The sequence below is a fragment of the Camelus ferus genome, chromosome 10 (assembly GCF_009834535.1).
Source record: "Camelus ferus isolate YT-003-E chromosome 10, BCGSAC_Cfer_1.0, whole genome shotgun sequence".
NCBI lineage: Eukaryota > Metazoa > Chordata > Mammalia > Artiodactyla > Camelidae > Camelus > Camelus ferus.
Window position 1 is genome coordinate 21,626,070 of NC_045705.1, and position 21,877 is coordinate 21,647,946.

Consider the following 21,877-nt stretch of genomic DNA (forward strand, 5'->3'; position numbering starts at 1 on the left):
ATATGAAGGCTTATTTTGGGAAATGTAAATAGTTTATTTGGCCGGAATTGAATGTGCTTGGGGAGGATTTACAGAGATGAGGCTTGAAAAGGAAGCAAGGAAAACATAAACATGTTGGTTGTGTCGAGGAGTTTGGCTTTTGGTCAGTTCAGTGTTGATGACCTCTCCCCGCTCCCACCCATTTCAAACCACAAAAGAAAAACGTTATAAATCCGATTATGCAAAAGAAATTTTTTTTAACTGTGCAGAGAAAAAAATGACACAAAGTCAAAAATCAAACAACAAACTAGGATAAAATATTTGCACTGCACAGCACAATTTTTCTCAATGTATTAAGTGTGTTTACAAATCAATAAGAGAACTAGATGTGCTGATGGATGTTAACTAGACGCATTGTGGTGATCATTTCACAACATATACAAATATCGAGTCATTATGTTGTATACCTGAAGCTAGTATAATATTATGTGTCAATTATACCTCAATAAAAACAAAAAATAAGGGGGGAAAAAGACCAACACATCAAGAGACAAAGAACACAAACAGTTGAAAGAAAAGGTATCTAAACATTTGTAAAGGTGTTTTGCCTGACTTAATAGTATGAGACAAGCAAATGAAGTCAAGAGCAAGATATCATTGTCATTGCTGGTTTGGCAAAAATCAAAAGGTTTGGTAACACACTGGCCCCTCCATGGTTTGGGAAATAGCCTCTCTCATACATTGCCGCCAGGAGGGTAAACCGGCACAACCTTGGTGAGGGTAACTGGGCAGTGTCTATCAAAATAACACATGCGCGTAGTCTTTAATCTGACAATTCCCCTCCTAGGAAATTATATTCACACACGAATTTGACGTTGTACACACAAAGACATCTCTTACAACATTGTTTGCAATAGCAAAAGGTTGGGAGAAAAAAGCGTACCTGTCCTTCACTCAGGAACTGACTTAAGCCCATTATAACACATCCACACCACAGAATTCTCTGATGTCTTTAAAAAGAGCAGGTCTGTCCTATAAGTATCAATGTGGCAGGATCTCCAACATATAGTGAAAAAAAGCAAGGGCCAGAGCAGGGGGTTAGGTTTGTTAACATTTGGATGTGCATGGGTGTTGAAGGAACTCTGTATGCATGTAGACTTGTGTAGGCACTAAACACTTCTAGAAGAATCGAAAGAAAATGATAACACCCAAGGAAACCAGGTAGCTAGGGAGGGGGGGATTATGACGATCTACTTTTGTGGTATAATTTTGGTATCGTTTGCATTTTCTGTCATATTTCCTATTTTTAGGGTTTTTTTTCCCATATATGATTTTTAATGGTTAAGTTTTAAAATACTGGTTGACAGACTCACTCCTCCTTTCACCATTACATTGTTTTGCATTTGGTGGGACGATCACCTGAGATCTGTTTTGTGCTTTCATTTTCCATAAAACTCCAAAGTAAGTGATCTCGTCGCAGGAGGGGAATAGCGACAGCCTTGGCCATGATGACCAGGAGCCGCAGGTTGAAGGTGGTGGGAGGGCAGGGAGGCGGCTGCTCCTGTCCACCTCCTGGTGTGAGGCCAGATCCTCGGCCTCCCTGCTGGTCCTGCCAAGGGGAGAGATCGTGTGTCTGGGGGAAGGTGTGCACCACAGTTTGTTGGGAGTCTTTGGTTTAAAGACCTTTCCAAACCCGGGCTTTCTGGTTACTTGTACCTGGAGATAAAGGTTGTGAAACTCCCGTCTGGCCTCAGTTTTGTTTCCAGCCCTGGGTATGCGTCGGCTGATACCTTCTGGCCTGGACGTAATCCTCACTGACCCTAATTGGAGCAAAGCTGAAAGGGATGGATTTAGATACCTATTTTTAGCGAAGTATCTGGTGTCAATCTGCTTTGCTTTCGTGTGCGTATGTAGCCTTACCACCGAAGGCCTGATTTCCTCAGCAAATGAGGGCAGAAGACCCGAGTGCCCGTTTGGAAGAGACTACGTTTAGACGTCTCAAGGTATCATTCATAAAGAGAAGAAAGGATCAAAGATGATTTTGACTGACAAGGCCAGGCCCTTCTAATTAGTGAAAACTGCCCGGTCGCCTTGCCATGTTTTCTTTGCCAGGAGACAACTCCTCTCCTAAATGTTTCAGCGACTTCTTGTTGATCTGGTTTCGGAGGATTAAGCTCAGTGTAATTTCATCTTTCCCAGGTGTGAGACTCTTGTGTGTGCAGTAATATGATTCTGTACTGTCAGGGAAAACAGTGTGTCTTTGTCAGAACCCCTGAATCACGACCTCACTCTCGACAGACCTAAATCCTGTGTGGTTACCACTTGCCCTTCTGCTGAGAGATGCCAGGCTTTGGTGGCTGGCTCCTGGTCACGCCGGTCAGCAGGGCGGAGACGGTGTGTGCTGGCAGCCCAGCTGGCTTTCAGAAAGCATTTCCCTTCCGATTCCTTCAGATTCAGCTTCTAAGGACTGAACACTGCTAACTCTGTTTCCATCAAGGGTAAAAACAAAATGCTCAGTAATTAGCATTTGTAGTTAAGTCAGTTTTTTTTTTTTTTTGATTCTTTGGGTGATGCTCTCAATAATCATTTCCTGCTGCATGTTTGCATTTTTTATGTATAGTATGCACTCTAATACAAAAAGTAGTAGCTACCATTTATTAATAATAATAGCTGATCTTTATTGAGTTCTAACTGAGGGTCAGTACTGTTCCAGGTGTGGATGTGGATTACTGCATTTGATGCGAACCACTATATTAATCATGTCCATTTTACAGATTGGAAACTGAAATACAGGGAAAGTGAAATAATCTGACCAAGAATACAGAGCTGGCAAATGGTGGACATGGGATTCGAACCCAGGAGTCTGAGTCTAGCATTTTAATACATAACCACAAAGTGGCCTACCTCATTTATTATATGCCAGGCACATGACAACCCTGAGTCAAGGTGATGATTGCCATCCTCATTTTAAGATGGGCGAAAAAAGTCTCAGAGAGTTAAAATAAGGTACCCAGGTCACGCTGGTAGTAAATGGTAAAATCCAGATCTGAGCTCTTAACTCATAAATCATCTGACCAAGAAAGGTGAATCTATTCCTGCCTTGGTCCATGGGAACCCAGCCATGCTATGGACAGAGATACTGGCTGCATGGCTATTTGTCTGCACCTGTCCAGACAGAGAGGAATCGCAAACAGGAGACAATTGCATTCTGAGCTGGGGATTATAGAAATTTGTTACTCTAAGTCTCGCTGTCTTAACAGCAGCAAGAAGCAAGAAGAATCTTGAAGGAATGGAACCTTCAATATCACAGGTCAAATCCCACAATTTCACAGATGAGAAACTATTGCTTCAGAGACAGAAAACTAACTTACGCAAAGTCACAGAGGAAATGTTAGTGGCCTTGCTGGGATTAAAGCCAAAGTCTCCTGACCCCCAGCCTAGGGGTCTTTCTTTTACACCTTTTTGTTTCCACAGAGTTTTCCTGACCTTTGTCCTGCAAAAATACTGTGTGGGCATGGTTCCTCGTTGTGTGGTGTAGGGTCAGTAAGTTCATCGGAATTGCACTTTAAAGTTCCTTATCTGAAGTCTCTTTATAGTTAGCCCAAACCATATGAATTTGCTGCTTTTATTGATTCAAAAAGATTGAATTTAACCAACTTCTTAAGATTCTACTTGATGGTTTTTCATTTAGGAAGTAGCAACCAGCATAGTCTGCTTTGAATTTAGTACATTAAAGAATCATGTTCCCTTATTGAATTATTTCTTGGTCTAAATGCATCCCCTAACCCTGTGGGGATAATTTCTAGTTTTTGCTGTCTATCCAGAAGGAACCATTGAATAACTCAAGAAAAATAGAGGAGGGACAGCATGGCTAAGACTTTCCAAGGCTGACAAGTGTAGTGGGCTATTAATGGCCTCTGTGCTCTTGGCAATTAAACCATAAGATGTTCCTTCACTCCACCATCATGACCACCAAAACCAGGTTAAACTTCTTTATCACACATTCGCATAGCACCATAGCTCTCTTTTGTGGCATTATACTTATGAATTTACTTGTAAGATGATTTAACTAATTTCTTCCAGATCCATGAGTGTAGGAACCTGACTGGTTTTGCTCACACTGCACCTCCAACACTTAGCACAGTGTCCAAGCACATAGTAGGTGCTCAATTAATACACATTGAATGAATGAATAAGCAAAAATGAAAACATAATGCTTTTATTCCAATCCTCACCATCCAGCAACCTAATATTAGAATATTTTATTTAAGTTTAAATCCAATGGTGGAAATCTGTGGGAAGATCCCATCTTACCACTTTGAGAGGCTCACTTGTCCCATGCCAGCCAATGACCTTTACCAGGTATCAGTGTACTCAGAAAGCAGCCCTGGAAAGGAGTCCCCTTGGAGTTTCTTTGTATGGCCAAGAGACTAGTATGTAGATTAACTTAAAATTTGAATGTCAAGCTTCAGGGGGCTTTAAAACCCATCAGCCAGCTGTCACCATAACCATTTGGTCATCATGCCTTCTGATGACTGGGGAGAACATTCTGGCAAACCCCCTCACCACCCAGGCTGGCACATGTGCACACACAGTAGATCAAAGGCAGACTCTGTGGCAAATCCAGCCACATAGACATGGGCTGGGAGAGCCACTCCAGCAAATAAGGGCAGGGGTTGGAGCAGAATTGGAAGTCCAGTCTCCCCTAGTTCATTAGGGTCAGAGTTAGGACTAATTGGGACACAGTGGAAAATGCTCTGGAATAATTTGGGATGAGAGGGAGGGCTTAAGAATTTGAGCCAAACTACATTCTTCATCCCCTACTAGTGACTAGCCCTTCTTTCAGAAAATGATCTGATCTTAGAGTTAATCCATAGCCTGCCAGTGATTTAGGAGGCTAGATCCACACAGATGACCTAGTGCTGCCGTGCCAGCCCCCTTCACAGGGACCTGACATGAAAACCGCTGTCCCTGCAAAGAATGGAACTTCCAGCAATTGTTTTATTTGCCCAAACTGCGGTCGAGAAAGGATGATCTCTCCCTAGCTGGAATAAGAACAGGGTGACCTGGCACCTCAGCTGCTCCTAACTGCCTTGTCATCTAGTCAAGATCATTATCCGCAGTCTGGGCGTCCGAGAAAACAGTCTTTCCACTGACATCTCAGCGGGGATTATGATCCTCTCTTCTTCTGGAACATGAGAAAGCCAAGCCCTGGGAAACAGAGACAGATTGCTTGCTTGAGAAGCCAACTCGTCAAACAAGACTTAGTTTAAGCTTGAACTTGACAGTGGCATAGCCAGAATTCTCTGTCCCGGTCTTTTCTAGCCTCCACCTCCTCCCCCCACCTCCTCCTCTTCCTTCTTTTCTTCTTAACCAAATTTATAAATTTATTCCACTTTTGCAATGATAGCCAGAAACCTACCTGACTGATGGTCATTGGGCACATCCTTCTCAATTCTGGTCACTAAATGACACCCTGAGCTAGGATGAAAATGATACACCTTTCCGATTAGTGGTTTGTGCAAGCTTCTCAAGGTCTTCTTGGCCCTCTGATGTCTGCCTTCTATTTTTCAGTCTTCTCCAAGCTCGGCCATCTCTCATTTTAGACCTAGATCTGTGGGTACTTTCTATCCTGGCCCCTGCTCTTTCTCTTAATGATTTCCTGCTACTACCCCTGCCTCCAATGTCCAAGTGAGGGCAAGAGAAAAATGTTTTGTAGCCTTCTAAATTGAGGTGAGTCTAATGCTTGATGTATTCGTATGCTACACCAGATGTGGGAGACAGAGTCCAATTCAGTCCCAGGTTCTGAGTTGTGAGGTGTACCTTGCTTAAATTTCCAGCTGTGTGACTGAGCACATCCCCAAAGTTAAAAGGTTGCAGCATCTGGATACCGAATGGGGGCTCTAAATTGTTATTACAAGCGTCCCCTTGATTGCCCTTCTTCCTACATCTTACCAGACAGGTGCACAGTGGGAGACGATCAGTCTGAGGTACATAGATGCTGGAAGGGTGTATGAGGAAGAGCATACTGGATCTTGAAGTTTAAGGACTTTACGCAATTTCCTGGAATGCACCGATTCTCCTTTCCGCCAAATTCAGAGATGCCCCCACCCCCGCAAAACAAAGCAAAATAAAAACCACACTACTCTTTATTAAGCAGGACAATTGACACTTGCCACTCTGCATGCATGATCTCGTTTATGCAGCCCTTAAAGGAGGCATTATCATCCCCACCAAAATCACATCACCAGTACATGGTTGGGGTAGGACCCACAATTATGTTTTTCTGAGGCTAGAGCCCATGTTTTTAACAAAACTATCTACAACTTTTTCCTTCAGTCTTACTCTTGATTGTTTAGCCTCAGTTATTTTACTTCTCTTCCTTTGAAACGGTCACATCTTAAACAAAATGCGATGCTTTTCTGGTTTTCCACCTACTTCCTCTTCTTCTGTTTCCATTGCAGGTTTCTCTTCTCTCTTCTACGCTGTAGAGTGTGCCCCAAACTTTAGTGTTTCTCCACACCCTTGGAAAGTTCATTTATACTAGCGGCTTCAGTTAACACTTCCATGATCCCATCAGGGTAACAGAGACCAGATCTATCTGACTCACTGGAAAATCTTGAGCCTCCTGCAGAGTGCTTGTGACACAGTCGGTGTTCAATAAATTCTATTGAATGCTGACACAGTCGGTGTTCAATAAATTCTATTGAATGCGTGAATGGATGGATGGATGGATGGAAGTATCACCAATCCGATGAAAATTCTCAGATACGCTTTTTCCCAATGTGTAGACCCATCTTTCCAGCTACCTACTGGATATTTTCACTATAGTGCCCTGCCATTGCTATGAAATGGTGGTAAGTGTTGGTGGAACCACTGAGGGTTTAAACAATTTTCTGGAGCAGTCATACCAGTTGGGGGACTCTCATGATTTTCCATCGGAGGCAGCTATATTACCAAAGTGGGTTATAGACTTTCTACAGGGGGAGATAGAAGCTTGGTTTCTTCCAATATTGTGGGTTTGGGTTCCTTTGGGAGGGACCCCATGCAGCTACTGGGTAGAGTCCTTGTTAAGTACATGTGGATGGAGAAGTTTTGGTGTTTATGAAGCTACTGGTAGCTCATTTAAGGGTGACAATATCACCACAGTCACTGGGAAAACGCATCTTTATGTTGAGTGCCCAGAGAGACTTAAATCCAGGTCAAGTCCAGGCATGGAAGAATAATGAGCTCGTAGCCATGAAGAGTCGTGATTCTATCAGGGCCTCCTGATCTGACTGTTGGTTGCCCCCTCCTGCTGTGAGTCCTTAAATTTCCCATAAAACTTGGCTGTGAGTGCCAAAGTTGGTTGCTGTCCTTAGTTATTAGGGGTGTGATCTCTTTGTTTAGTCTGAAATAATTAATCAAATGATTTGTGGGTGGTACTCTCAGAGAGAGACTTGGAGGCTGGATGACACCCACGGATGGGTTCTCCTGTCCACTGAATCGTCTCATACCTGTTCTGCAGTGTGAGCCCCCTGGTGGGCATCAACATGTGAGTCAGAGATCTTTACACTTCATGTTGCTGTCCTCACACCTCTGCCTTGGACCAATTTGATCCCAACTTTCCAGTCTTTCTGCTTCCAGATTCCTGATCAGCCAGACATTTGCCACTGCCTGTGAGTCTGTATATATTATATATTTTAACCTTGAGCCACTCCTCTTGTCCATACAAAGTGGGTGACCAGAGTCATTACCCAAAACTCTCCCTACTGGAAGAATTTTTGCTTCATCGCTATTTTTCTAGATCACCCCTGGGTGGGGATAGAGTGTGGCTTATGGCTGTTCTTGGCTTGCATGCACATGCTAAGTTAACCATCCATAAATCAAGCCCAGGCTTTTCTTCTCTGTCAACAGGTTAAGGAACCCACCACGTGACCATAGATGTGCAATAAGGGAGAAGTGCTTGTGCAACAGTAATGAATGGCATAGAAGCCTGAGCTCTCCCTGCATTGCAACTTTCTTGTGACCTCTGGCCCAGTTCCTGCTTGACTCCAGGGGTACCACTGCTATCTTACGAATTGTGTCTGGCCTGTCTGAGCTGTCACTTGGTGGGTCTGACCCAGCTCATGATGGTGATAGGTGTTCTAAATGCATGATCATTTGGTGTATTGGTCAAGGTTCGACGGAGAAAAAGAACCAATAGAATGTATATAGATGCACACAAATATATGCACACACACACACACACACACATATACACATATAAACATATATGTACACACACATATGGAGATGGGGAGAAAGATTTATTTTAAGGAATTGGCTCACATGATCGTGGGGCTGGCAAGTCCAAAATCTGCAGGGTAGACCAGTAGGCTGGAGACAGCAGGAAAATTTGATGTTGCAGTCTTGAGTCTGTCTGGAGGCAGAATTTCTCTTTAAAGTACTTCAATCTTTTCCCTTAAAGCTTTCAATTGATTGGATGAAGCCCACCCTTATTTGGAGAGTAATCTGCTTCACTCAGAGTCTACTAATTTAAGTGTTAATCACACCTAAAAAATACCTTTAGAGCAACATTTAGACTGGTGTTTGAGCAGACATCTGGGCAACCTAACTTAATCAAGTTGACATAAAATTAACCATCATCCTTGGTGTCTCATAGGTCAGTTCTACCAGGGCCCAGGAGCACACTGGTTTTTCAAAAGGCAAGTAATTCTCTATTGCAGAAGCCTGGGACTGGGACTTGCCATAAATTACACATGACACCTTTTATCCACCACAGATCTTCAAATATCGTAAGGTTTTGTGGGTCCTATGGCCCAAGGAGCAGGGCTGCTTCCGCCACAAGGTGGAGCTGCTGCAGAATTTGTTCCTGCTCTGGGTGTCACTCAAAGCTGGTGGCCTTCCAAGAAAACCAGTGTATGTGCTGGAGTGGTATTCCCAAGTGAGGAATATGTTGTCTCCAGACCCGTAAGATATCAAGAAGGCCTTGTGTTTCCTTCGTCCTAGTGGGAAGTGTAAGATGTAAAGGTTTGTCTTTCACTTTGGGTGGAATATGTTAACATGCCCGTGACCATTGGACCTTTAGCGTCTTTCCTCATGTGTCAAGCTCCTGAATCTTCCTAAGATTTATCTCGCATCCACTGGAGCAGATGCCAGCTAATTCTTGCTCATCCTTGATAGCATAATGTTTAGCAGAAAGTCATCAATGCTGTGGGTCAATATATTGTTCTGTGAGATATACAGAAAGTCCAAATCTCTTTGGCCCATACTTTGAGAGTGAGCACTAACACAGCCCTGGGGAAAAACTCTATTGCGTATGTCACATGAAGGCAAACTCTTTCTGATGGAGAAATTGATGGCTTCCTAACATATATCTGAAGCCACATTAATCTCCTCTAGCAAAGATGCTGTATCTGGCTTGGCAGCTGCAGTTGGGTTTATGATAGTCAATTGTCATCCCTAGGAGATCTAATTGATTTCTGCAGGGGCCCAAATTGGTGAATTAAGTGGATATGAAATGAGGATCTCTACCACCTCCTTTAGATACTTAAGGGTGGTGTTAATTTCTGTCACCCCTCCAGGAATATGAATTTGTTTTTATTTAATATCTTGGCTGGGAGCAGGATAGGGGTAGGGAGGTAGCAGTTTCAAAGGCTTCTACTTGGTCTCCTCAACTAGGATAGATGGCTTTTACCCCTCAGGCCAAAAATCCAGTGTGGGGGCTGCATCATCTCCCAACTCTATCTGCTCCAGTTATGCATCTGGAATATACTATGGGCACACAGTCAGCCAGAACCTGGTCAGTGGTCCATTTGTAGCCTGGCTGCTTCTGGGCCCACCAGGGAGGCCATGATGATACTTTGGGTCTCCAGCTACCACCTCAGGCCCTGTGTCCAACAGTGGTTGAGTGATTGGGTGTTTCCCCCCTTCCCTAAGAGAAATAAACTGACTCTCCCATAACCAGTCTGATGCTCCAGCTTTCTATATCAAGCGCCCTTGGAATTCATTCCCACGAAACTCTCCTGGCTCCTGCTAGTACCTGTAGCAGGAGCTGCAGCTCCTCGGGGGCCCCTTTCCTCTCTTACTAGACCTGGCACAAACCCTGGCTGGGTTCTTCTGTGACTTAATGCTGCTTATGCACCTCGTGGCCAGCAGGGGAGTTAGGAACAGACCCTGAGGGATGCTGTCTTGGCAGGGGGTGGCAAGGGAGGAGTGCCAGCTCCTACCAGGGAGAGGAGTTCATTTCTGCAGCCTCAGAAAGTATAGGGAATCTGGGAATTGAAGATTTTCAGGGACATCAAGGCCAATTTCTCCATCGAGTGTGTCAAGGTCCCATTCTTTCCTAACAAGAGCCTTGACCTTGTGATGGCAGACTGGCCTTGGCTGGGAGTTGACCATTCTTTGAATCTCAGATACTCCGATAATTAAAACCCAGGCCTGTTCTTCAGCTTTCTTTGCTTTACTACTGCAGGAGATGAGAGTCTCCTGGCTACCAAGGAGACCCTCTGGCTTTCACTGTTGGCTTTCAGTTGCCTCTTAATCACTGTCAGCCTTTTGTTATCTTTCACCCGAGCAAAAATCACAGTAGCCATCCAATCCATTGTCATTATGGTGACTATTTCCTCCATAAATTTCAAATGCCTGATACACTGTGTGTGCTAGTGTTTTCCCTTCCTTGGTGTACTATCCTGCTTTACCATCGGCGAAAGTTAACAAAAGCTCCTTGTGTCAGGGGCTATATGCTCCACTTGTCGCTGGATGGGGTCTTCAATGCCAACCTGGCGGTAAGAGATTCAGCTCCAAAACTCTTATCTTATGCCAGCTCCCTCAGATCGCTCTTGCTGCTGTCACAGGCTGAGAACACTGGGAAGAAGGCTCTGAGACTGCGTTTAGTGTCCAGGGTGTTTATTAGATGGTGTCCTTGATCAACACATGTGAATAGGGCGACCAGTTCATCCTGGTTTTCCTGGGACATTTTTGGTTTTAGCACTGAAAATCCAATATCCTGAGAATTCCCTCAATCCTCAGAAAACTGGGACTCTTGGTAACCCTACACGTGGTAGAGAAGGGGTGGGAGCAGGGTTAAAAAAAAGGGGGAAGCCAACCTGCCATGCAAACCTGATGGCCTCAGCTGACCCCATCGAGAAAGAATTCCAGAATTAAATTGGCCCTTCAGACATGTCCGACATCACGTTGAAATGACCAGGCCTTTCTACACCTGTTATTTCAGACACTGGATGCGGGCTGCCCTGGAAAGGGCATGGCCTTGGGTGAACAGCTCTGCAGCTGAGACAATCTCTGAATGGGGCTGACAGCTAAAGGTTATCTACTGACAGCACTTCTAGGAGTTGGGGCAACAAATCCTTCCATGAAAAGGGATCTGGGTTTTGCATCCCTGTGTCTAATACAGATGTGTGTAGCTCTCTTCTTATATTTGCACAGACCATCTGTGGAGGAATGCACAGGATACTGGTACCAAGAGCTGCCTCCAAAGAGAGGATGTAGGTGACCCGGAGAACAGTGGGAGGAGGAAATACTCTAGGGAGATAGTCCTTTGTATAGTTTGAATTTTTCTATCATGTTAAATGTATATGTACATTGTAAACGTGCACTTCAGTTGAAATATCTACTCAGTAAATAAATAAAAATTAATTGAGAAACAATCAGAACCTAAGGAAATCAAGCATTTTATTGTTAAGATATTTTCCCTTGACAGATATTTATGGAATACCTATTACATGCCAGGATCCTGCAGATCCAAAAGTGAGATATAGACAAAATCCTTGTTTTTGCGGATCTGAAGATCTACCATATCCCTTGTTAACCAAATGGGTACAAATATTTAAATTCTACCAAGTTCATGTTCTTATTTTTCAATCCAAACCAATATAGTCATTTGGGTAACATGAGATGAATGGTAATATTAATAAGCTGGTTTGTTACGGAAATGTCACCTGATTTTACACAAAATCCAAACAGCTTATCCACAACATTCATTTTATTGTAGCCTTAACATTGCTCTTCAGCATTAATGCCTGTGTTTCTATTTCTTCCTTTCCCTCCCTATTTCCCCCAAATCATCTTATTAGGTAAACTTTTGTATGGTCCTCAGTCCTTTTCAGAAGGAGTGTGGCTATATATACATGAAATATAAATGCTCTGACACCGTATTTATCTTCCATACTGTGTTAAAAATAATAAGGCTTATGGGATCAACAAGGCTGAGGCAGACCACTAAAAATTTATGGGACTATGTAACCAGAGCACCAGTAAAAACAATAATACCGCTAATAAAAATGCGGGCAGTTAGCACTCTTCCAGTATTTGCCCCAAGCATCACTGTTAGTTAATCATTTACTTCTTTATAACTCCACGGGGTTGCTCTTCTTCTTTTAAGACTTGGGTCTCAGAGAACATTTGCTTCTGAAAGACTTGATTTTTATCCAATTTAGAAATCTGATCCAGTCTGAAACCTTCTCCATTAACCCATTTTTTTACATTGTAGGAAATATAGCTTAACAGGTAAAAATACTGAAGGCTTGTGAAGCTACTAGATCAGCCTTTTTTTTGTTTTTTTTGCAATGAAGAATGAACTTGCGTTCATTTTCAGCTTTCCTCCCAAAGTTTTTATATAATTCTAAAGCTTTCTCATTAATTGGTCCTGATTGCCTTAAACAGGGCGCTGAGAAAAACTGTGTATAGGCTAACACAGCTTCCTTGTTATACCAATATACCAACATTATTTCTCTAGTCACTAATTCTGTAGAAAGTCATGTGCATAAAAAACTCGGGTCCCATTCACATTAATGTGAATTAGGCTTTTACTTCATACAATTTCATGGCATCCTTCTATTATGTATTGTATCAGTTAAGACTCTGTTATGAAAGAACTCATGTCAAAATAAGTTAAAACAGACACACACACACACCAATTTGTTCATCCCTTCTGACTCAAAAGGCTGAGATGAATCCAGAGGCATTGCTGAAATCAGGTACTGAAACTCACTACTTCAGTAGACGGTTCTCCATTAGAACTTTCTTTTTATATCTGCTTTTACTGTTTCTCTCTGTGTGTTGGTTTCATTCTCTTCAACCAGAGATGGGTTTCTTCCATGTGGTAAGGAGGACGGACCCTCCTTGAGTCAGGAACCTCATACTTGGAACCAAGCCGGAGGGCAGGGAAATGGTACTGCATGATTGGCCAGGCCTGGGCCATGTGCTTAAGCCTGCAGCCAGAGGGCAGGGAGGACCTGGTGAGTGACAGTCATTCCAGGACTTCATGGGATGATGGGGGTGTGGAAGTGCATGCAATGAATGAGAGAAACTGGGCAGACAGTTTGAGCAACAACAGTTTACTACTAGGTGAGTACTAATACCCTAGTACTAAACAAGTACTGAGTATAAAAGAATAGCTGAGATCATCATTCTAAGCGAAGTAAGCCAGAAAGAGAAAGAAAAGTACCATATGGTATCACTCATATGTGGAATCTGAAAAAAAAGAGAAGACACTGACGAACACATCTACAAAACTGAAACAGACTTGCAGACATAGTAAACAATCTTATGGTTACTAGGGGAAAGGGAGTGGGAAGGGATAAATTTGGGAGTTTGAGATTTGCAAATAAACTACTGTATATTAAAAAAAAGATGAAAAACAAATTTCTTCTGTATAGCATAGGGAACTACATTCAATATCTTGTAGGAACCTTGCTGTACACCAGAAATTGACACATTGTAATTGACTGTACTTCGAAAAAATAAAAAAAAATTAAAAATAAATTAAAAAAGGGAATATGAAAACAAACGTATGTGTGTATGTATGTATGTGTGTGAGTATGTAGACATATATATATATGTATGGCTGGGACATTGTGCTGTGCACCAGAAATTGACACATTGTGACTCACTATGCTTCAATCAAAAAAAAAAAAAAAAAAGAATAGCTGAAATTAGGAGTTAAAAGATCCTTAGGAAATGTCAGCCAAAATATGGAAGAAAGTTTAGTGATTCTTCTCAAGGTCAATGTAAACATATTAAAAATATTAACACATATGCTGAGAACATAGGTGTCAGGAGAGAAAGTGTAAGTTAGGACAGCAGATTAAAAGAACAAAATAAAAGATATATGTTTAAAGAATAAAAAGGAAGAGAAATGAGAAAAGGGAAAAAGGAAAAAAAAAAGTAATAAAGCAATGAATAAAATCTCCGTAATTAAGAAGGATGGGCAGGAGGCATTGAAGGAAAGGAAAACCTCAGCTCCAGAGTGTGAAAGCATTAAGAAAGATTACGAGTGATATTAGATACCTTAATATATCGTGGATTTGGTTTAAGGTACAGTTTTTATTTCATACTGGAACTATAGATGGTGATTTGTTTCTTAAGTAAATAGGAAAAATGACAGAAGAATATGCGAATGGCATTGCATGATTGAAGATTAACAGCTAGCGGTAGTTAAAGCCTGGGTTAAAATCGCACTTATTTGTAAGCTTGGTGAGTCAGAATCATTGTAAATGCTAAATGGTAATGCTTATGAAGCCACCTGGGGCAAAAAGTAATATCCTTCACAAGACACAGCAAGATTTTTAGCAGGCATTCTTTGCTAGGAAGGGAAGCACTTGAAGTAAGAATTCAGTTTTGCTTTTTGGATAAAATGAGGCAAAGGAGAGAATCACAATAGGTTCTGAAATTTAGGAAAATTGGAGGAAAGAAGTCTTTTTCAGAGACTTTCTATAAAAAGCAGGTGTTGATTGCTGATAGGACATTGGTGAATGTAGTCTGAAATAAATTCATTCATCCCACTGTGTGATAAGATCACTCACTCGTTAGAGATGCCATGCAATTAAATTCACTGCAATAATTGCTTAAAAAAACAAAAAGCAAAAAAACCCCACACATGCAAGGGAATTGAAAGGGCAGAATTCTACTTGACATCCTATAAAATGAATGGCTTTGAAAGTGCCATTAGAAAGCGTCGCCTAGGTGCAAAGCCTTAGAGGTTGGAATTTAAAACAGAATGAACACACTTCTAAGTTACATGACACAGAGGTTATCAGGATCCTTATGTCCGTGAAGAACTACTGAAGAAAGTGGAAAGGGCGGAAATATGCGGGCTCATCAAGTTGTGTAAGTTCGTTCTTAAGAACCATAGAGGGAGAAAGCGAAATAATTGCTTCCTTAATGATATCCTAGTAGTCTAGCATTGTGACGTTAATCACCTCTATGAATATTATTTAAATATGCATGCAGTTTTACTAAAATGTCAGAGAGAATATACTTGCAGTTTATATAAAGAATGAAAACAGATAAATCAACCTGAAAATGTCCCTATGTACATTATGTGGAATGATTTAAAAATTTAGGAATAAAATGAATGTATCTGCCTTTTCTGAGAGAGAGCTGCTCGTCCACTTTGGGCAAATGTCACAGAATTTAGAACCAAGGGCCAGGGCAAATTCCCACCTCTACTATTCACAGGTCTTAGACAGTTAATCTTTTGGAACCAATGTTTTCATTTGTAACAGGGGGGATTACTCAAGCAACAAACATCTTTGATTGTCTCCTACATGTGGGCACAGGAATATGGGAATCCACAGGACATGGCTGTGGTTTGCCAGAAACCTCTACCCTTTGGCAGATGGTGATAACACTGCAACCACAGGATGACTAGGAGAGTGAAAGTGTTTGCTAAACTGTAAGATTTTATGCAATTGTTATTAATGAATGATTTATAGTTAGCTAGTGGGAAGACTCATTAAATTAAAGACCTTCATTAAAGAGATATTAGATACGGTTGACTGCCTCCACAAGATTTTGTAATCCTGTTCTTCCCAACCCCTTCCTTTGCGATGTAATACAATACAGATTTTTTAAATTTATAACTCCCCCTTTTAGTTCTGTCCCAAACAGGGATTTAAGACTTCCCCCAGTCCTACTCCATTAACCACCATGAACAATTATGCCCATAATATAAAAGCTGACATGACATTTATTCTTCCCAGGCTCAATTCTCTCCCTGCAGAATTGGGAGAAGGAGGTATGGCAGACATTTCATCTTACTCCTAAATCCCATTTGCTTTAATATTGCTGGGGGGCCCAGAGTCATTCATTCAGCATCTCTTGACATCTACTTACTATCCTAGGTTTGCCACAATATTATCTGAGGGGTAAAGATTTCCCATTTGGGCAGGAACTCTCAGTGCCCTGGGGATGGCTACTCCTTTCCCTTGCCTATGATATCCTTCCTGTGGTGTCTTTTAGATCATTTATATCAGACTGATAAGCTTACAGATGGTCACCCGTATTTCAACTGGGAACCTTACATCTGACACCAACACAACTGCCTGCTTCAAGAGAGCACTTGCTACACGGATACATTGTATTTCCTTGGGATAGGTTATTTTGTTTTTCACCCAGTTTTTATAAAATAATACAAATCTAAGTGAGCATAAAATTTTTATATTTAGAGCATGGGAAAGAAAGCTTTATTAACTGGAAAGTTTAACCATGCATAAGGAAAGAGAAGGCATCTTAGCTAGGCATGAGTTTCAATCACAGTGACATTGAATCATGTTAAAGTTGATTTACAGGGGTCATACAGCAGGGCAGTCCTCCCGGTTCCTTCCTTACATTAAAAGTGGTGGCTGCAGTGAAACCTGAAACCAACAACAAGCATTTGTGAAGCCAGTGGAAACCCCTGCGAGTAATTTTAAAGCACACTGTTCAAGCAGTAGACGAACGGTTGGTGATGGATTGATCAGTATCCTTAAGAAAGGAAAAAAGTATGCTTGAGGGCCCTAGGTAAACACTTACTATTGAAAGACTGAAAAAAATGAGGTTAAATTCACAAGTCATATATACATAGGACTATATTTTGTGGGTGATTTAAAGGATGTTTTAAAGTAATTTTGACTATTGGAGAGTTTCACTTTACTCATTAAATTTCAGATTTAGAATGCAGCTCTGTTGAATGTCATAAAACTGATTCCTTGGTTTCATGTGCAGAGATGTGGCCCTTATTGCAATAAAAAATAATATTAAGAAGGAGAATAAAATTATAAGTGAAATAACAGAAATAAGTGAGTATTTTATATCTAAAAGGCTAAAAATTAATCGTATAGTTGAATAATAAATTGAAATCCAATACATGATTAATAAATGGTCTCCAAAGAAATCTGGTGAACTATTTGCTCAGTGAAGCCAAAGATGCTTCTTTTCTTAAGTCCCTGATGCTTATCTCAGAAGCCACATGTACTTTAAGAGGAAAATTAGTTTTACACCCTTAGTATACCAATTGGTATATTACATTGATAAGATAAAATTGAGTTGATGTGGGAAAGTGCAGAAGGCTTGCTTGGTGATCTTGGTTAATTTTTTACTTGGGTCATTTAACCTCTGAATGTCCTTTTCCTCATCTATAAAGTGGGGGTAATAATACCTTCAAGGGTTGTTATAAGAATTGGATATAATGTATTTAAAGATCTTTACCATACTGCTTCAAAAAATAGAGACTGCTATGATGATTACAATTACACCTGGCTTGTGCTGGGCGCCATTGTAATGACTTGAAGAAATTCATTTTACCCTCGTAATCTTTAACTACTTCTAAATCAGAAAGTTTCAAGGACAATCATAGAGGAGATGCATACAATATTGAATTGCCTTGCTTATTCTCTGGCTTTTAAAAGTCCAATAATGAAAAAAACTTGTAGAATTTTCAAGAAGGAAGAAGTAAATGGAGGGAAACTATATTTTTCCTTCAGTTGGATTTATTTAATTTTCAGAAAATCTACTTTCGAACAGTAAAATTACACAGTGAGAGACAACTGTGAGAAAGAGATGAACACTGCTTACAACTTATAACCAAAGAAGAATGCTTAATTCAGTGATTATCATCCAAAACACAGTGCTCCGGTGATTATAGATGTTTTAAAGAAATTTGGTGAGAGGATTCTGGCTGCTTTTTGAAAAGTGATGTCCGTGTTATGAGCCCCATATCTGACCACCTTGAGTGGAACTGCTGACAAGACACGGCAGTTTTCTTTATCAAAAGAGAAGTATTTGAGCCAATTGAAATGTAAGATGAAACTCTCCTTAAGGTTATGATTTGACCTTTCTAATTATTTGGGACATTCTCTGGGGAACCATATTATTATTATTCTGAGGTGACTCTCACAAAAGAGAGCTGGGTGGGACCAGAAGCTTATAAAACCATTTGAAACATAAACTGACATACTCTTGACTAAAATGTTAATCCCTTATTCAGTCCGGGAGGTGAATGGAACGTCCTGCACTTAATGAAATAAAAGTGTTTGATTTGAATCTCTTACCAGTTTAACCTTTCACCTCCTTATTTAAAGTAGGGATGACTGAGGGAACAACAGTCACCAGGACATGTGAAGGATGCCTGCTGCTCCCTTACACAAATATCCACTGAACACCCATGTGCCAGACACGGAGAACAAGCCCTCCCTGAGCTGTGCCTGTGGACCTCAGCTCCAAGCAATCACATTGCAGGGATCAGATTTTTCTTTAAAAGCAACAGCAACAGCTAACTAGGAGACACAGGCTTCCACCAGCTACCCGCAACTCTAAGTCAGGTTTTGCACATCTTCCCTGCATGTCCAGGGGTGACGAAAACATCCAGTGGAGACATGCAGAGCTACATGTAGCACAGCTCAGATGGCTCACCTGCATCACAGTTACCTCGAGGGTAGCTAAATGAAGGGCGTTTAGGAAAAGAAGTTTATAGCTTGAGTGCATTCCTAGTATATGACAGGCACTGTGGCAAGAAATTTACAACCTTTCTCTTAAGTTCTGCATATTTATTATTCCTACCTAACTCAATTTCCTTATCTAAAAAAAGGGATAATACGTACCTCGAAACCCTCTCATGAGAATGAAATGATACCTATAGAAAGGAGGGTCATTAATATTTATAGCATACCTGCTGTAGGTCAAGTACTGTGGTTTTTTCCTTCACATACTTATTCTCATTCATTAGCTCCATTTCAAGAATGAGGAAAATGAGGTTGAGCAGAAGTGACCGAAACTCTTTTTCCCCTGTGGAAGAACCTCCACCAAGAACCCAGAAAAACAAATATTTATGGAGTCCTTACAACGTGTCAGGCATTTTCCTTGGTTGTTGTGAATAAGACAGAGGTCTGTCACAAAGAGCTTTTGGCGTAAGCATCCCGAAAATGCTTGGGGGTGAGGCGAGGGAAATGGCTCATATGGAAGAAAATTCAGTGGCACTGTTTTGGGCCATGGTAGGTTTCATGTGCCTGTTAGACAACACTGCTAGTCATCAGCACATAGATAATATTTAAAGCTATGGCATTGAATGAGACGCCCTAGGAAAAATTATAGGTGGAGAATACAGTCATGGGCAGAAAGCCCTGAGGGCCTCCAGCACTTAGAAGTCAGATAGAGGAGAAATCTTCCAGAACCACAGGAGTGACCCATGAGGTAAGTAGAACATCACATGAGTCTGGGGTCATGGAAGCCTAGAGAGAAATGTTTCGAGGAGGGAGGAATCACTAGTGATGCTACCTTAAAGTCACGTAAAATACAGAGAACTGATCTGTGGTTTTGGCGAAAAGATGGTCTTTCATTCAACAAATATGTCCTGAGTATCAGTTATGTACTGATACTAATCAAGGGGCCAGGGACATGTGTGAACGAAACAGAGGGGAATCCTTCATGGGATTCACATTCACATAGTGAGGGGGAAAAGAGAATCCATTCCATCATAGTATGCTAGCTGATTCTAAGCACTTTACAGAAAACTGAAGCAGGGAAGGGGTGCATTCTGGGTATGGAGGGTGGGGTTGAGATTTAAAATAAGAGTAATCGGGGAAGGCAGCACAGGGGTGACTGTGAAGTCTTGAATGAGCAGAGGGAATGAGCTATGCAGGTGTCTGGAGGAAGGGCATTTAAAGAGGGAAGAACACATATGAAAGTGCCTGGGATGCTGAAAGGCTCCCGAGGACGCCAGACCGAGGGTGCCAGAGTGGCCGGGGCAGGGTAAGTGAGGAGGAGGAGAACTGAACTAGGCAAAGGGGGAGATGGGGACACCACATAGAGCCTTCATTGTGGGACTGGAAGCCAGGATTTTGAGCAGAGGAATGCCACAGGCTGACTTCTATGTTAACAGGGTCACCCAGGTGGCTATGTTGAAAAGAGACTATTGGGTTGGGGTAGGTGGACCGGGGGGGGGGGGGGGGGGGTTGGGGGGGAGCAAAGGCCGAAGAAGGGAAACTGGTTAAGAGGCGATTGCTATAATTAGGTGAGAAATGGTGGGCCTTGGGCCAGGTGGTAACAGCGAATGCAGTGAAAAGTTGAGAGGCTGTATTCACAATGAAAAGCTGATAGGATTTGCTGATTAGCCAGATGTAGCCTGTGAAAGAAACTGCCAAGCATGGCACCAAAATTATCTGCCTGAGCAACTGTTAGAATGGAGTTACCATTGAGTAGTGGAAGACTCCAGGAAATTGGGAATTATTTTTGGAATTGGGAGGAGAGCTACTGCCTAAGGGAAGAGGCTGGCCTTAGTGGGAGGCATGAGCATTTTAACACGAGAGTACATGCAGGCAGGTGGGAAGTCTGCACAAGTTCTCTCTTGGTAGCTTCTATTTTTGCAGCAAAATAGCAGTCAAGGTCATCAGCCAAGAGTGTATATGCAGGGAGGAGTTTGAAGTTGAAAGAGAGAAACAGGTGTCAAGGAGAGTAGGGGAATGAATAGACCAGGAAAATAAAGTAAAATTCATAGGCAGCATTAAAGACTCACTTGACCTTGATGTGATTGTGTTTTCCTTCAGACTTATTAAGACTCACAGGTTCAGGTTAGTAGTAAGAAGAGAGCTGGAATTAACTGTGATTGAAGGTTTGCTGAGGACAGTGGAACAGGAGGAGGGGAGAGACATTTAGTGCTCCAGGAATTCACTCACCCCAACCCCAGGGGTAAGATAGGAAGTAAGAGCAGCCATCAATGGGGGCTTCAGGGGAAACCGTGTCCCCTGGGGAGAGACAGGCTTCTCTCAGAGCAAAGAAAGAAAAGGATGCATTCAAAAGCTTGAGAGTGGGGGGAGGGTAAAGCTCAACTGGTAGAGTGCTTGCTTAGCATGCATGAGGTCCTGGGTTCAATCCCCAGTACCTCCTCTAAAAATAAACCTAGTTACCTCCCCCAACCAAAATAAAATAATTAAATGATAAATAAAACATAAGGCTACTTTTTTAAAAAAAGGTTGAGAATGGGAGAATTTCTTATTTTTGGTAAAGCAGTTTCAGTGGTGTGGTGCGGTTGGACTGGAGTGGGTCAAGGAGCAAGTGAGAGAACAGAAGTTGATGGAAAAATGGACAACTCTCAAAAATTTTTGTCTGAAGGTGCTGAAGTTAGCTGAAGGTTGGTTGAAGGCAAAGTTTGTGTATTTTAAGATAGAAGATAGTATAGCGTGTTTTTATACCAATGGAAGAGGGTAAAAAATTGACAATGCAAGAAAGAAACGGGATAAATGTGGGAATCTTTGTGTTAGCAGATAGTGGAAGGCCCATCAAAGTGTGGGGCCTTGCCACTGGCTGTGAAAGAACTCAAAGCAGAGGCAGAGGGACAAAGTGAAAAAGCTGCTTTGTTTTTCAAAAGAGGGAAAGGAAAGAAAAGCACTCGAGCAGGGAGCTGTCAGCCAGGATGGCCATTCAAGACAGCTCCAGCCCCGGGTCGGGCCACGTGGACTTCCGTGGTACACTTCTGCCATGTGTCCTCCTTCTGGGTGTGTTACAGCCAGTTGGTCCTAAAGCCAATCAGGCCTTGTATGGGCTGTTCTGATTGTTGTCATGGCAATCGTCGTCTGTCATGGCACTGGTGGGTGTGTCATTTAGCGTGCTAATACATGATAATGAACGTGTAATGAGGCTCAAG